The sequence below is a fragment of the Schistocerca gregaria genome, chromosome 1 (genome assembly GCF_023897955.1).
Source record: "Schistocerca gregaria isolate iqSchGreg1 chromosome 1, iqSchGreg1.2, whole genome shotgun sequence".
Taxonomy (NCBI): Eukaryota; Metazoa; Arthropoda; class Insecta; order Orthoptera; family Acrididae; genus Schistocerca; species Schistocerca gregaria.
This window is the reverse complement of record NC_064920.1, coordinates 1187888561-1187906634: the sequence shown is the minus strand read 5'-3', so window position 1 is coordinate 1187906634 and position 18074 is coordinate 1187888561.

The following is an 18074-nucleotide window of genomic DNA, read 5'->3' as shown; positions in this document are numbered from 1 at the left end:
GAGAACAGTGACGCAAAAATCAGAAAAATATAGTCTGTTAATTCTGCAGAATCTACAACGATGTCAGGCAAAGTCTTAACCGAACATGTCGTGTAACAATCTTCAAGAGCATTGATATTCTTGCCCTCACAAGTCAAGAAATCTACTCTGTGGTGGTATTTGTAACTAACAATTAATGTTAATCACTTGAATTATTAAATTCGTAACCAAGCTAATAGAAGTAAATACAGACTAATCGTTCATTTTTTGGCACTTGGAGATTTAAGCTTTGGTTACGAAATACTTAACAGGTTGCAGACATTCTTGGAAATGGGAGACACCCAAATATTAAAAAATAAAGTGAATTGTCTCGTTCTTAGGAACTACTGAAATTTATCTGAATATTTAGAATCCTTTCAGATTACGCTGATACTATAGCTCCCTACTTAGCACTCATATACAACCGCTCGCTCACCGATAGATCTGTACCTACAGATTGGAAAATTGCGCAGGTCGCACCAGTGTTCAAGAAGGGTAGTAGGAGTAATCCATCGAACTACAGACCTATATCATTGACGTCGGTTTGCAGTAGGGTTTTGGAGCATATACTGTATTCAAACATTATGAATCACCTCGAAGGGAACGATCTATTGACACGTAATCAGCATGGCTTCAGAAAACATCGCTCTTGTGCAACGCAGCTAGCTCTTTATTCGCACGAAGTAATGGCCGCTATCGACAGGGGATCTCAAGTTGATTCCGTATTTCTAGATTTCCGGAAAGCTTTTGACACCGTTCCTCACAAGCGACTTCTAATCAAGCTGCGGAGCTATGGGGTATCGTCTCAGTTGTGCGACTGGATTCGTGATTTACTGTCAGGAAGGTCGCAGTTCGTAGTAATAGACGGCAAATCATCGAGTAAAACTGAAGTGATATCAGGTGTTCCCCAGGGAAGCGTCCTGGGACCGCTACTGTTCCTGATCTATATAAATGTACCTGGGTGACAATCTGAGCAGTTCTCTTAGACTGTTCGCAGATGATGCTGTATTTTACCGTCTAGTAAGGTCATCCGAAGACCAGTATCAGCTGCAAAGCGATTTAGAAAAGATTGCTGTATGGTTGTCAGGTGGCAGTTGACGCTAAATAACGAAAAGTGTGAGATGATCCACATGAGTTCCAAAAGAAATCCGTTGGAATTCGATTACTCGATAAATAGTACAATTCTCAAGGCTGTCAATTCAACTAAGTACCTGGGTGTTAAAATTACGAACAACTTCAGTTGGAAGGACCACATAGATAATATTGTCGGGAAGGCGAGCCAAAGGTTGCGTTTCATTGGCAGGACACTTAGAAGATGCAACAAGTCCACTAAAGAGACAGCTTACACTACACTCGTTCGTCCTCTGTTAGAATATTGCTGCGCGGTGTGGGATCCTTACCAGGTGGGATTGACGGAGGACATCGAGAGGGTGCAAAGAAGGGCAGCTCGTTTTGTATTATCGCGTTATAGGGGAGAGAGTGTGGCAGATAAGATACACGAGTTGGGATGGAAGTCATTACAGCATAGACGTTTTTCGTCGCGGCGAGACCTTTTTACGAAATTTCAGTCACCAACTTTCTCTTCCGAATGCGAAAATATTTTGTTGAGCCCAATCTACATAGGTAGGAATGATCATCAAAATAAAATAAGAGAAATCAGAGCTCGAACAGAAAGGTTTTGGTGTTCGTTTTTCCCGCTCGCTGTTCGGGAGTGGAATAGTAGAGAAATAGTATGATTGTGGTTCGATGAACCCTCTGCCAAGCACTTAAATGTGAATTGCAGAGTAGTCATGTAGATGTAGTCATGTAGATGTAGAATATGTCAGTTCCATATTAAAAAGACTTTAACATCTATCGTATACAAACAGAAGACATTATACTACGAAATCGGTTTAATTTCAAGCAGTGTTTTTCAAATCTGGTGCTTTCCTCATTATACGCAGTTTCTGCATTTGTCCAGTAATCCATAACATGGCTCGTTCCGAAGCGTTTCACCTCGATGATGGGATGCATCGAACACAATTTTCAACTGACTGATTGCTGTTCAAATAACCGAAATATTTTATCGGCTCAATTTTTGAATTTGCCAATTCCAACTTTTTTCTTTGCAAATTATTTCGTCTTTGTTTTACTAGTCACTACTTAAAAATTGTATTGAGTCACACAAAACGCTGTCGAAGAACCTTTCCTGTTCTTCGTATTACGAGTAGACTTCGTATAAAAAAGCGATGACGGAAGATGTTCCGTAACAAATTGTAAACTGAGAGAAAAAAAGATAACAGTGTTCTGTGAAATGAAATCGCCACGAGTGCAATACTTCTTTCCGGCCGTTTCATCTCCAAGCTTCGGATCCCCTGGCCGAGGAAACTGCTGTATTGGCAGGGGACGAGCACGGACGGGACAGAGCTAGCTAGTGTCTGCTAGACGGAAGCCGTCGCACTAATGGCTGCGGCGCGAGTAATCATCTGAGTAAACTCCGCCGCGTAATCAGAGCGCGGTTTAGGCTGCTGCGACGGAACCAGACTGCAGGCAAAGAGCAGGGGAGACGCGCGGCTGGATTACAAAGGCAACAACGAGGCGGGCGGGGGAGGGGAGAAATGTTTTACGAGCGGTGGGGAAGCGAAAGCGGATCCAGGGTACCGGAGAGATGGAGGATTCATTTCAATCGCCTGCCCCACGCTGATACTCAGCTCGGATTAATTTTGTTAGTCTCGGCAGTGCAGAACTCATTTTACCTGAAGCTTTCGTCAGCAAAACGATCTGCGATAAGACTTCACGCCTTTCGTTTTCCATACAGCTACATGCCTGAGGAGTGTTGCTTTTTTAGAGACTTTGTGAACTAAGTTTATTTTTACAGGATACTTATAATTGCGTCATACCAGTCGAGGAAACTAAGTCTGCCCACCCAAAATGTACTCATATCGAATATTTCTGACCTTTTCGCATAGATGTAGCAGACAACACGAGAAATTTTCTATGTGATGCTTAATTTTTATATGTTCCAAATTATGTCGTCGACTCCATCATTTCTTATACACTGTCCTGTGTGACTACCTGTCAAAACCTAAATAATCACGACCTAGAAAGATGCTTCGCCGGCCAGTGTGGCCGAGCGGTTCTAGGCGCTACAGCCTGGAATAGCACGACAGCTACGGTTGCAGGTTAGAATCCTGCCTCGGGCATGGATGTGTGCGGTGTCCTTAGGTTAGTTAGGTTTAAGTACTTCTAAGTTCTAGGGGACTGATGACCTCCGACGTTAAGTTCCATAGTGCTCAGAGCCAATTGAACCAAAGATGCTTCGAACTATTGTGCGACAAAAAATTAAACTGGTAAATACATTATTGCAGCTACGATAGCCAAGTTTAATTCAGCTTCCAACAATAGCGGCACTACTGGGAGAGGTGTGTGGAGTACCGAGGGAACTACACACATTAAAAAAAAAGTTTTGTATAACCCGGTTCCAAGAACTCGTGAAGATAGACGTTGATTGTGGATATTGTATCACAGACTGAGTCCCTTCGACTGTTCAAGGGTGTCTCTAAACCCGTCCAAAGATGTAAACAACCAAGCATGAGCAGCGCCTATTAGACGGAAGGGGTCCGACAGCCTATCAGTTCCAGTTTTTCCACCAGGAAGGATGTACACGTCTCGTGTCATCTGTAGTTCAACCATGCCTAGACAGTTAACACTGTGGTTCGATCGCGTCTGCATTGTCACTTTGAGTCAGGAAGGGCTCTCAACAAGGGAAGTGTCCAGGCGTCTAGAAGTGAACCAAAGCGATGTTCGGACTTGGAGGAGATACAGAGAGACTCTAACGGTCGATGACATGCCTCGCTCAGGCCGCCCTAGGGCTACTGCTGCGGTGGATGAATGCTACCTATGGATTATGGATCGAAGGAAGCCTGACACCAACGCCACCATGTTGAATAATGCTTTTCGTGCAGCCACAGGACATCGTGTTATGGCCCAAACTGTGCGCTATGTGCTGTATGATGCGCAACTTCAATCCCGACGTTCATCGCGAGGTCCATCTTTGCAAAAACGACGACATTCAGCGCGGTGGAGATGAGCCCCACAATACACCGAATGGACCGCTCAGGATTGGCATCACCTCCTCTTCATCGATGAATGTCGCATTTGCCATTAACCAGACAATCGTCGGAGACGTGTTTGGAGGCAACTCGGTCAGGCTTAACGCCTTAGACACACAGTTCAGCGAGTGCAGCAAGGTGGAGGTTACCTGCTGTTTTGGGTTGGCATAATGTGGTGCCGACGTACGCCGCTTGTGGTCATGGAAGGCGCCGTAACGCCTGTACGATGCGTGAATGCCATCCTGCGACCGATAGTGCAACCTTATCAGCAATATATTGGTGAGGCATTCGTCCTTATGAGCGACAATTTGCGCCCGCATCGTGCACATCTTATGAACGATTTCCTTCAGGATAACGACATCGCTATAACAGAGCGGCCAGAAAGTTATCCACACATGAACCCTATCGAGCATTCGTGGGATAGATTGAAAAGGGCTGTTTATGGAGGAAGTGACCTACCAGCCACTCAGCGGCTCTACGCCAAATCGCCATTGAGGAGTGGGACAATCTGGACAAACAGTGCAGTGAAGAACTTGAGAATAGTATGCCACGACTAATACAGGCATGTGTCAATGCAAGAGTACGTGCAAATGGGTATTTGAGGTACCGGTATGTACAGCAGTCTAGACCAATACCTCGGAAGGTCTCGCTGTATGGCGATACAATATGCAATGTGTGGCTTTCATTAGCAATACGAACGGCGGAAATGATGCTTATGTTGATTTCTATTACAGTTTTCTGCATAGGTTCCGGAACTCTCTTAACCGAGATGAAGAAAAATTGTATTTTGATGTGTGTATATTGAGAGAGATTAGTTGTCCAAAGCTCCAGACAAGTAGTTTCTTTTTTTCGTGACATGTCATATACTTTCCTAGCAGACCTCGTACATCAGAAATAAACAGTAAACAGAATAAGAAAACGAATGACAGGAAGAGACTCAGTGAGGTCCTGGAAGGTTGTGGAGCTATGCCGTATCCAGTTCTGTGGCAAGTTGAGGTAGGTTTCCTGGCTGAGGGTAAATGGCGCGAACTGCCTATTCAAAGTAGTCCCACAGATTTTCGACTGGGCTTAAATCTGGAAAGAATGGTGCCGAGGGGAGTGCGGTAAATTGAGCCTGGTGCTCCACGCACATAAACTGCGAGCTGTGACATGATGCACTACCTACTGGTAGTTGCCATTGCGCTGAGGAGAAACAAACTGCAAAGACTGCCATGGTCCCCAACGATAGATACACACTTGTCTTGATCTGTTTGGCTTCCAGAATGACTAGATCACTCAGAAAATGCCACGAAATTAGTCCCCAGACCATAGGTAGTGGGGTAAATAGTCATCTGGCGCACTTTTGATATCAAATTGATGTGCTAGTTAATTAAATTGATCAACTGATCCACCACTCTCCCTCTCCATCTAACCTGTTGTTATGCTAATTGTTTTATGACCGCTGGGGATAATCTTTCCTTCTGAAAAACCACTACCCCATCTCTCAGGGAAATCCTCAGACCTCCCTTCCCCCACCCCCAATTGGTGGGAAATTCAAATTTTCGGTGGAGATTTGAAATTCGTGGTACATTTTAATGGTAATTACATTGCATTGCACTACAAGGGATTTGATAATATTAATATTAATATAATGAGGTACTACCTTTATGTCATCAACTTTGGAATTCTGATGAAGTCTAACTATGACATCACAATCCATATAGCCGATCCACAATATTGGTGCAGCCTAACGTCTTTTCTCCTGTTGGCGATAAATTCGAACATTACGAAGAAACTCCAAATTTTTCCTTAAGCTGTGAAGTATGGGACTTGGTGAAGTGTAGCTGCCCAATAGAACAGCCTACTGCTGATTTACAATTGAATAGATTTTGGGACAGGCTATTTTTTTTTAATCAGTCTTCTGACTGATTTGGTGAGCCCGACAGGAATACCCCTCCTGTGACACCATCTTCATCTCAGACTTGCACTTGCAGCCTAAGACCTCAATAATTTCCTGGATGTATCCCAATATCTGTCTTTCTCTATAGTTGTCACCCTCTACAGCTGCCTCTAGTAACATGGAACTTACTTCCTGATGTCTTAACATACGTCATATCATCTTATCCCTTCTTCTTGAGAGTTAACGAGCATTGCGCTCTGATTTAAATACATGGCCGAAAGAGTCAGCCTGCAGAAATTGTGAAACGAACCCTGTTGTCCAGGACCGGGTGCCACTAACGGCGCACACTCACCACGAGATGGGGAATCTCACAGCCGTTTGTTGACTATTGAGGCCTTAGCGCAGTAGCGTGAGAGTGAGACAGACGAGAACCTAAGTCATAGGGAAACCCAGTAGAAGTCGTTTGCGGCCGAGGAGATGAAGCGGTGTTAAATATGGCTTACCTAAAATCGGTCATAAAGGGAAACATTTACGAAAACTATTAGATTCTGCAGTAATTCAGGGAATGAAGCCACAGTAATTTTAACCTGACAGCCTCCATAAATTTTCATGGCGTTCCCAATAAAACTTGAGTATTGATCATATGTATAATAGCTTAGGATTTAGTGTTAAACCGAAATTCACAAGTTTTGTAACAAAGACCTGGATGCTAAAATCTGAGCGCTTTGGCCAGCATTTCATATAGAAGCTCATCATTAAAATGACAAACGTTGTAAATATCAAGTCTGTAGCTTTATTTGTTTAAAAGATATAGTAAATTTAAATTATAGTTATTTTCAGTTAAGCATCAGATCATCATTTCGCATACACAAAAGACATTGGACGATGACAGCATGACACCTTATAGAATAAGGTAATAGAATAATTGTTGTGAAGTTTAGTGCATAATCGTTACTTTTTTCTTTATTTATTTATCAGGGAGCACATTGGTGCAAGGTTACTGCCGTGACATTCGAAGTTAAGAAGGAAATTGTATTGGTTTTATGTAAAAGAATTTAACAATGGATATTATTGTTACTTCATTTAGAACGTAAAGTGATCAAACTTTGATTACTTAAAAATGTTAGAATGTAAAATAATATAGAATAAGGTGTAGCCAATCAGATGGACGGCTTCAGGAAAGGGAACTACCCAAGTCAGCTGACCGAGGATATTCGGCGAGCGGGATACGCTGCCGGGGACGGGCAGAGACGTAGTGCCGGTACAGACGCGAAAGAGGACAGTTCGGCTGGAGACACCAAAGGCTACAGTTCGGATTGAGACGCGAAAGCGGACAGTCGGTCTGTAGGCAGCTAGGAAGTGAAACGACTTAGAAAATTTCGCGTTGTGTGGTATCGTGGGACTTAGTCTCTGAGCGGTGAGCAGCCGCGCGCCTTGTGTGAACTCTTAACTTTTTGGGTAAATATCGAGGTGGAGTATTGCACCTGTGTTGCGCGATGAGATTGTGAATGACTGAACCGTGTCAAATGTATATGCGTTCGAGTGTAATAATAATTCTAAATATGATCACATTCGCTGTTAATTTTCTTTCTGAATAAAGATTATTTAACCAAGTCGCAACTGTGTGGCCTACATCATTTATGGGTCGTTAATCTAGTTCCCATTTTTATTATTACTGTTATTATACGTTATATTAAATTTGTATTTCGCAAACCTACCATCAGCCAGCCAATTAAACCAAAGGGCCATAAGTGTCTAATGTAGGGCGGGTAACGCGACGCAGGTGGTTCAACCCCTAGACGAGTTTGAGCCAAGACATTTCGACGAAGAGGAACCGCAAGTGGGACGAACATCTTTGGGATGATAGCTCGCACTCTTCTCAGTATTTTCCATACTTTCTCTTCCTCTCTGATTCTATGAAAATCCTCATCCCATATCTTATCAGTACACAGAAAATTTCAACATTCGTCTGTAACACCACATCTCAAATGCTTCGATTCTCTTCTGCTGCTGTTTTCACGCAGTCCATGTTTCATACCATACAATGCTGTACTCCAAAAGTAAATAGTCCGAAATTTCTTCGTTAAATTAAGAGCTATGTTTGATAGTAGCATACTTTCCTTTGCTAAGAATGTCCATTTTGCCGGTGATAGCCTGCTTTTGATGTCCTCCATGCTTCATCTGCCTACGTAGCAGAATTTTTTAACTTCATCTATTTCGAGACTATCAATCCTGGTAAGCTTCTCGCTGTTCTCATTTCTACTACTTCTCAATACTTTCGCCCTTCTTCGATTACTGTCAATTCACATTCTGTACTCATTAGACTGTTCATTCCATTCAACAGATCCTCTAATTCTTCGCTTCGGCTGAGGACAGCTATGTCACCAGAAAATATTGTTACTGATATCTTTTCATATTGAATCTTAATTTAACTCTTGAACATTTCTTTCATTTTCATAATTGTTTCTTCGATGTATAAATTGAACAATATGGATGAAAGGCAACATCCATGTCTTACACCCTTTTTAATCCGAGTACTTCGTTCTTTGTCTTGCATTCTTACTGTTCTCTCTTGACTCTCTAAGTTATTGTATATTACCTGTGTCTGCTTATAACTTACTCTTATTTTCCTCATAATTTCGAACTTATTAGACCATTTCAGATTGTCGAATGCTATTTCTAGGTCGACAAAGCCTATGAACGTGTCTTACATTTACTTCTGTCTTGCTTTTCCTTCTGTCTTGCTTTTCCTTCTGTCTTGCTTTTCCTTCTGTCTTGCTTTTCCTTCTGTCTTGCTTTTCCTTCTGTCTTGCTTTTCCTTCTGTCTTGCTTTTCCTTCTGTCTTGCTTTTCCTTCTGTCTTGCTTTTCCTTCTGTCTTGCTTTTCCTTCTGTCTTGCTTTTCCTTCTGTCTTGCTTTTCCTTCTGTCTTGCTTTTCCTTCTGTCTTGCTTTTCCTTCTGTCTTGCTTTTCCTTCTGTCTTGCTTTTCCTTCTGTCTTGCTTTTCCTTCTGTCTTGCTTTTCCTTCTGTCTTGCTTTTCCTTTGTCAATCATAACGCTAGAATTGCCTCTCTAGGGCTTTTATCATTCCTAAACCCAAACTGTTCAATTTTCTATCGCGCTCTTTTAATTTCTTATTCTAATACTGGACTCCCTGTCTCTTCTATATCGACTCTTGTTTCACCTCCTATCACATCAGACAAGTCTTCCCACTCACAGCGGCCTTCAGTGTACTCTTTCCACGTACCCGCTCTCTCCTCGGGATTTAAGAGTAGAATTCCCATGGCACTCTTACTGTTACCACCCTCGCTTTCAGTTTCTGCTAAAGTTGTTTTTACTTGTCTATATGTTGAGTGTGTCCTACCGAATATTATTTCCTTTTCGATTCCTTCATAATTTTCATGCAGCCATTTCGCCGTAAGCTCCTTGCAGTTCATGTTTATTTCGTAACTAAGCGGCTTGTATGTCTGTATTCGTGAGTCTCCCTGAACGTTTTTGTATTTCCTTCTTTGATCGATCTGCTGAAGTATTCTTTCTTCTGAGTTACCTTCGTTGGAACTATGTATTTCTTTATAACTTCTGTGCTTCCTCGTTTTAGATATGTCAACTTCTTTTCAGCTGAACTGCCTACTGATCTATTCCGTACCACAGTACCTACAGCCTCAGAGAACTTGAAGCGTATCTCTTCATTCCTTAGTATTTCCGTATCCCACTTCCATGCGGATTGGTTCTTCCTAACTAGTCTCTTGAACTTCAGTGTACTCTACATCAGTACAAAATTGTGATCTGATCCTATATCTGCTGTTGGGTACGCCTTACAATCCAGTATCGCATTTCGGGATTAAGTCACAGCTGCAAAATACTAACGCGAGTTCTTAACAGGCGAACGGAAAAACTAGTAGAAGCCGACCTCGGGGAAGATCAGTTTGGATTCCGTAGAAATGTTGGAACACGTGAGGCAATACTGACCTTACGACTTATCTTAGAAGCTAGATTAAGAAAGGGCAAACCTACGTTTCTAGCATTTGTAGACTTAGAGAAAGCTTTTGACAATGTTGACTGGAATACTCTCTTTCAAACTCTGAAGGTGGCAGGGGTAAAATACAGGGAGCGAAAGGCAATTTACAATTTGTACAGAAACCAGATGGCAGTTATAAGAGTCGAGGGACATGAAAGGGAAGCAGTGGTTGGGAATGGAGTGAGACAGGGTTGTAGCCTCTCCCCGATGTTATTCAATATGTATATTGAGCAAGCAGTGAAGGAAACAAAAGAAAAATTCGGAGTAGGTATTAAAGCCCATGGAGAAGAAATAAAAACTTTGAAGTTCGCCGAAGACATCGTAATTCTGTCAGAGACAGCAAAGGATTTAGAAGAGCAGTTGAACGGAATGCATAGTGTCTTGAAAGGAAGATTTAAGATGACCATCAACAAAAGCGAAACGAGGATACTGGAATGTAGTCGAATTAAGTCGGGTGATGCTGAGGGAATTAGATTAGGAAGTGAGACACTTAAAGTAGTAAAGGAGTTTTGCTATTTGGGGAGCAAAATAACTGATGATGGTCGAAGTAGAGAGGATATAAAATGTAGACTGGCAATGGCAAGGAAAGCGTTTCTGAAGAATAGAAGTTTGTTAACATCGAGTATAGATTTAAGTGTCAGGAAGTCATTTCTGGAAGTATTTGTATGGAGTGTAGCCATGTATGGAAGTGAATCATGGACGATAAATAGTTTGGACAAGAAGAGAATAGAAGCTTTCGAAACGTGTTGCTACAGAAGAATGCTGAAGATTAGATGGGTAGATCACGTAACTAATGAGGAAGTATTGAATCGGATTGGGGAGAAGAGAAGTTTGTGGCACAACTTGACCAGAAGAAGGGATCGGTTGGTAGGACATGTCCTGAGGCATCAAGGGATCACCAATTTAGTATTGGAGGGCAGCGTGGAGGGTAAAAATCGTAGAGGGAGACCAAGAGATTACTACACTAAGCAGATTCAGAAGGATGTAGGTTGCAGTAGGTACTGGGAGATGAAGAAGCTTGCACAGGATAGAGTAGCATTAAGAGCTGCATCAAACCAGTTTCAGGACTGAAGACCACAACAACATTAAGGAAGAAGTATTACTGATTTTTTTGACAAGATTATTAATTGTTGACAACTTTCATCGCGAGTGTGAGTCGTAAAAGTTTATTTACTGTGGTTTTAATATTTATTGAAACAGATAACTTGCATTAATATAACTTCTGTGAAGAAACAAACGACATCTAAAGTGAAAAAAGTTTGCGCAAACCAACTGGACTGAGTGACGTAATTCTGCGCATACGACTCAAATGATGGTGTTTTAATTACAGTTTAGTTCAAGAACCATTCAGAGACAATTTTAAAAAGAATTTAAATAATTGTGAAGTTTCTTGTAACTGACGTATGTGACGAAGTCTGCACATGGTCATATGTCAAAAGAAAATCATTTATACAAAACTTACGTCGTTACACTACACCCTCTCTGCTGTAACGTTGGCGACCGGCGTGCTGGCGCTTGACTTTACGCCGAAATACTTTCGTTGCATTAAAGGGCAAAAGATACGCAATCAACTAGTTTTTACTATTTGTAAAATGCAATTTACATTTTCAACGCAATAAAATACACAAGGGACCGACACTGAAAGACGTGCGCTTGGAATTAAGTGTGTAAAACAAATAACCGAAGCCACCTCTCTTAGCACTTCTAATAACAATCATAGTGAAAAGAAAAAATTGTTCAACTTATTACGGCCTGTATCTTACAGGATGCAGCGTTTGGTCCAAAACAGATATGACTCTAACGTAGCATTTTCTGTTGGTAATAACTTAAAATGTAATCTTACTGATAATTTGAAACCAGTGCATTCTTCTTTACAAAACTGAGGTCTCTAAAATAAGCTGTGACCCATCTCCTGCCTATTATATTACTACAAATTTGACTAGTCATTGCTGTTAAATCTAAAGAAGACATCTCTTACGTATAAATATAATATCGTCCTTTGATGCTCGTTTATGAATTATAGGCTTTAAGCCTACAGAAGTTCATGAAGTGTAGCCCTCACACAGAGAAGAAAACTTAATATTTTGAAGAATTAGAAATTTTCAGTCCCATTTCTGTTATTAATCGTTCTGAACGTACAGTTGCAGCTACATAATAAAAATTTCTTCAATGGTATAAAGTCCCTACTTAGGAACGCCTAAAACAAATCCCACTTTCTTCTCAGAGTAGACTCTGAAATATCGTTTTACCCTCTCCTTTCTACTATCATGACTTTCTATTACTATTAATATGTCCAAATGTGTGTGAAATCTTATGGGACTTAACTGCTAAGGTTATCAGTCCCTAACCTTATACACTGCTTAACCTAAATTGTCCTAAGGACAAACACACACACCCTTGACGGAGAGAGGCTTCGAACCTCCTCCGGGAGCAGCCGCACAGTTCAGGACTGCAGCGCCTCAGACCACTCGGCTAATCCTGCGCTGCATATTATTATTATAACTTGGCGTCATAGAATCTTAGGTTTCTTTTTTCCATCGGAGGAGGTCGACCACTTTCCACTTCACGAACCAGCCTACAATCGCCCTTGGATTTTTCCACTGCAGCAATGGGAATACAACAGGCACTATCTGTTTCTCCTATAATGCCTTAATTAGTTATCCAATAAATTTCATTTCACAAGGCATTACGCATGCTTAACCCCTTGTGATATAGAGGATGAAAAGAGGAATATCATGTTTGATTTTTAACGCGCATTCAACTCTTTCCGTGATACTTGATTGGTCACTAAACGCTTATCTACTCCGTAATGATACTGCCACAAATTACTTTCTTTCTACGCTATTTAACTCAATTAATTCCTTACAGTTTTCCTTAACTAAAATTACCCTTTCCCCCAATTCTTGTAGGTATTTTCAGATTTTATTCTCCAACTAGTCACATCCGCTTCTTTGTGTGCTACTAACTAGACCTTAATTAATTTAATACAGGTTTGTTTATTCTTAATAGACAGGCACATTAGCTCTCTAGGCACATCCAAGGTGACTCCGTAGCTCATTAGCCAATCCAAACCTAACAGGGCATGCAAATTAATGTCAGCCACTACACGCATCGATTATTGAATGTAATACACGCTGTATTGAAAAATTCTCTAGAAGATACATACTTCTGTGTAAATACTTGGTTAAAGCTACAGCAATTACGATCCTTTGAAATTACAAACACTTCTCTTCACACAACCTACCCTCACAAGCATAGCTCAACCAAAATTAAATAGACAAATGTAGCACACAGAGTTCGTTGGTTGCGGTTTTCATCTGCTTGCCTCTAGGGCTGCCGATAGTGTAGCTGGTTGTGTCCAGGTGTGTCGTCAGTGAGCAATGGCAGACTTGAATGAGAATGACAATTTCACTCTGCAACGGAGTGTGCGCTGTTATGAAACTTCCTGGCAGATTAAAACTGTGTGACGGACCGAGACTCGAACGAGCGTCTTTTGCCTTTCGCGGCAAGTTTCATTGGTAGATTTGGTCCCACTCCACTGTTACTGTTACTGTTTCAGCTGCTGGAAAAACTTATAACTACGCCTTAGCCTATGAAATTAGTCGCATTACAAAATTGCAATTTCTGGTATATCTACAAAGTATAAAATATTATTTCACTTAACACACTATTTCTGACGATAACAGCTAACCCGACTGTGGACTATAGTTCGGTACCTACGACACAAAGATCCAAGTTACTAAAGCTTATCCAGCAGTTAGATTTCACCTTCCAGCATGTACTTGTTTAACTCTCTACATTCTGGAAACACAGGGTCCTTCGTCGCTCTGACGTGTCTTTCATGTATTACGTATTAGGGATCGTAGGCGAAAGCAGTTAAGTGACTTTACTTGATAGAAGCAAGTCTGGAACCGCGCGACCGCTACAGTCGCAGGTTCGAATCCTGCCGCGGGCATGGATGTGTGTGACGTCCTTAGGTTAGTTAGGTTTAAGTAGTTCTAAGTTCTAGGGCACTGATGACCTCAGAAGTTAAGTCCCATAGTGCTCAGAGCCATTTGAACCATTTTTTGTAACATTAGTTGCAATCATGAGAGACGCTAACCTCACAGCAATGGTCCAGAATTAAGAAACAAGTGATACTGGTACATGATAATTAACTGCTTTTAAAAACAATTGCCAAATGTGGTGCAATGGAACAAATAACACGTTACAAGTTTTTTCTTATTTACTTACCCTTTAATGATGCGTAGACACAAATTCCTGTCTGGGAATAGCTGCAATCCAGCTATTTCTCACTTTCATGCCTTTTTGGTATTTATAATTTCCCTGGCAAAAGGGAACGCAGCACTTGTATCCCATACTTCGCAGAACTGTAGGCAAATACTGTATGAAATATATATCACTTTCACGTGTCACACACTTTCAACAGAACATACACGCCAACAGGACTGCCACCTGAAGACAAGATGGCCAACAATTTGTCACATCACGTGCCAATATGGCCGCTGTGCGTAGGCCTTGTATCTAGAAGGCTTTGGTTGAGTCGGGAGGACAGATTCACCGCTCATGGTGATTTGGTTTTCCTAGAGGTAGGAAGGACAAACTCCTTCAAGTCTGTTATAAGCTACGCCGGCCGATTGAATTGGATTCGCTGAGTTGCTTCGGTGGGTTGGGTGCGGCTTAATTGAATGTTTTAGTGTACTAAAAATCCTTCGCAATTGTTTCAGTTGTTTATCGCTACCTCGGGGTCGTGACTATCTTGATGCAAGTTGAGCAAGTGAGACTACGCCCAAACAACCAACTTCAAGCGTTGTTAAAGACTTTGCTAGAATACATATGTTTTTGGATAGGGTCCGCCTTTAGCAAAACAGTTTTGTTTTATAACCCAAACATGATTCACTGGAGTTGCAGCATCCTCAGTGGGCTTTTATTTTCCATCTGTTAAAGATAAAGAACGTTCTTTGTTGTTTTGTATATGTACATGTAGCTATTAGTTTTAAAAAAATGTAATTATAGATATTTAAAAAAAACACATAAATTATGAAAATCCATACCTTTTTATCACATGGTGTGGTTTTTCTGACGTCTTGTGTTTCTACAGTGACCGTTTGTTCCACAGTTTGTCATCTGCAACCACTTATACCTTAAAGTAGGTAAATTGTTTATGCCAAAATTACGATTTGAAGAACTATGTTATTATTATGCCTGAAATTATTTAATTCTATGTGTGTGTGTGTGTGTGTGTGTGTCTATTTACATGGTGTTTCACTTACTCTTTTTTCGTCTTCATCACTGTCAAACACTGAATATTGAGTTGCCACTGCCACTGTCTCTGTCACTCACTGTCTCACTGTTTATCAGCTGTAAAAACAAAATATGGCTGGCAGTGGAACAGCTGTAGGTGTAAAAACAAGATGGCTGACAGTGGAACAGTTGAAGGTGTTCCTGGCGGTTGTTTTGAACCTTTCAGAGGTGACAGATTTTCTTTAATGTGTGTGTGTGTGTGTGTGTGTGTGTGTGTGTGTGTGTAAAAGGGGGAGACAGAGAGAGAAAGAGGGAGAGAGATTGGGAGGGAGAGGGGGGGGGGGGGGAGGGAGGGAGGGAGAGAGAGAGAGAGAGAGAGAGAGAGAGAGAGAGAGAGAGAGAGAGTGAGTGAGTGAGTGAGTGAGAGAGAGAGAGAGAGAGATTTTAGGTTTCATGATTTTTTTTTGTGTGCGGGAGGGCGTTAAGATTTCTATAGGTTGGTTTTGTCTGTTAATTCTTTGAGGGCAGAGAACAGAGTGCCATTGCAGAGAGCTGTGTATTCATTTATCACTTGTTTGCCTTCCACTATGGCTTTTTGTATCTGGTAATTTTCTTCGATTATCAGTTTTTGTGAGGGCCGGTTGCTGCATTTGAGAATTTTCAAATCCGTATTGATGTTTGTTGGACTATGTTTCTTGTCCATGAAGTGTTCAGCAAATGTGGAATGACAGCTGTTACTTTTTAATGCTCTTTTGTGTTCTGTATATCTGGTATTAAAGTTTCTGGTTGCCTGTCCTATATAAACTGCTTTGCAATCCTGGCATGTTAATTGGTAAATACCAGATGTATTGTGTTTGTCTGTGCTTGTGTTGGTTGTCCTTAATTTTTTCTGTGTTGAGTTGTCTGTCCTGTAGGCTATTTTTATCCCTTGTGTTTTGAGTATGTTGCCAATTCTGTGTACTGTTTTGTTGTTATAGGTGAGAGTGAACAATCTGTTTGTCATTATGGGTGTTTCCTGTTCATGTGTGTTCATTGGTGGGTTCTGTGTGTTTGTAGGTTGAGGCTTTTGTTTTTGTTTTTGTATGTTGAGTGTCCTTTTTAATTTTGCTTTAATTTTGTGGTTTTATTATATCTATAATGTTTGTGTCATATCCATTCTCCACTGCTATTTGTCTGATTGTCTGCAATTCATTCTTGTAGTTGTTATCAGTGAGTGGGATTATGTTTAGTCTGTGTAGCATATATTGGAAGCTGGCTGGTTTGTGTGTAATCGGATGATTAGAGTCTTTGTGAATGGTTGTGCTTGTGGTGGTCGCTTTCCTGAATATGGAGAATTGTTGTTGGTTGTTGTGTCTGTATATTGTGAGGTCAAGGAAGTTTAGCCTTTTGTCGTGTTCTGTTTCTATGGTGAATTTTATTTTTGGGTGTACTTTGTTTATACCACTGTGGAGTTGTTGGATGCGACTTGGTGTTTCATCTATAAGGCATATGATGTCATCTACATAACGGTACCAATATATTATCCGGTATTGTTTGGGTCTAACTGTTGTTTCAAATATTTTATTTTCAATGTAATTGAGAAAGATGTTGGCTAGGACTGCACTGTCTGGTGACCCCATTGGAAGCCCATCTTCTTGTGAGTAGGACTGATTGTCAAAGAAGAAGTAGTTTTGTTGTGTGATAAGTTTTAGGATGCTAGCTATTTCTTTTATGTGGGGTTCGGGAATTTTGGCTTGTTCTTCTAATTGTTGTCTGATGATGCTGATGGTTTCAGTGGTGGGGATATTGGTGTACATGGATGTGATGTCAAATGATGTGAGTGTGGCTGTTGTGGGTATGTTGATGTCTTTGATTTGCTGTACCAGCTCTTCAGTGTTGCGTATGCTTCTGTTATTTGTGTATATGTAATGTTTCTGTATGTATGTGTGAATTTTTCTGGCTATGTGGTATGTGAGTGCACTTCTGAAATTGACTACAGGGCATATAGGAATGCCATCCTTGTGGAGCTTTAGTAGGCTGTTCAGTGTGGGTGCTTGGGGGTTCTTTTGTTTCAACCATTTTGCTTTCTGATTTGTGAATATGTGTGAGATATATTTTAGGAGTGTTATTGTGTTTTTCTGGTATCTTTGTGTTGGGTCACTGGTTAGCTTTGTTATGTTGTTGTCTTCCAGGAATTTTAAGGTTTTTTGCTTGTATTCATCCTGTTTTATTATTATCATGGTGCTGCCCTTGTCTGATCTTGTGATGAGTGCCTCATTGTTTTTAAGTTTGTCCTTTATTTTTCTAGAGGTTTTTTCTTCTTCAGTTTTTGTTCCTGTCAATGTGTTGTTTTTGTTTTCTTTTATTATGTATCTTTTCTCGTCTGTGACTAATTCTCTTGTCAAACCTGCATTAAAGTTTTGGTTATTGTTTCTTTCTTGTTGTTTTATTATGTACTCACTTTCTGTGATAAGATTCTCCACTGTCTTGTGTGTGATGACATTGTATTTTGGGCCTTTTTCTAGAAAACTTATTTCTTGGTTGGTTAGTGGTATGTCAGTAAGGTTTACCAAACTTTTGTGGAATGTGTGATTTGCTTGCTTTCTATTTTTATGTTCAAAAGCTTTGTTTTGTTTTAAGAGAGTGTTTAGTTTTTGTTGTTGTTTATTACATTTTGATTTTATTTGTGTTTCTGTGTTTTGTTTGACTGTATTCATGATATCCCTGAATATTTCAGAGACTTTAATGTGGTTTCCTAGTTCCAGGTGAATTCTGAATAGTTCAACATTGAGTTCTTGCTTTTTTGTATGTAGGTTTCCAATTTATTGCTTCAGCCACTCAATTTCA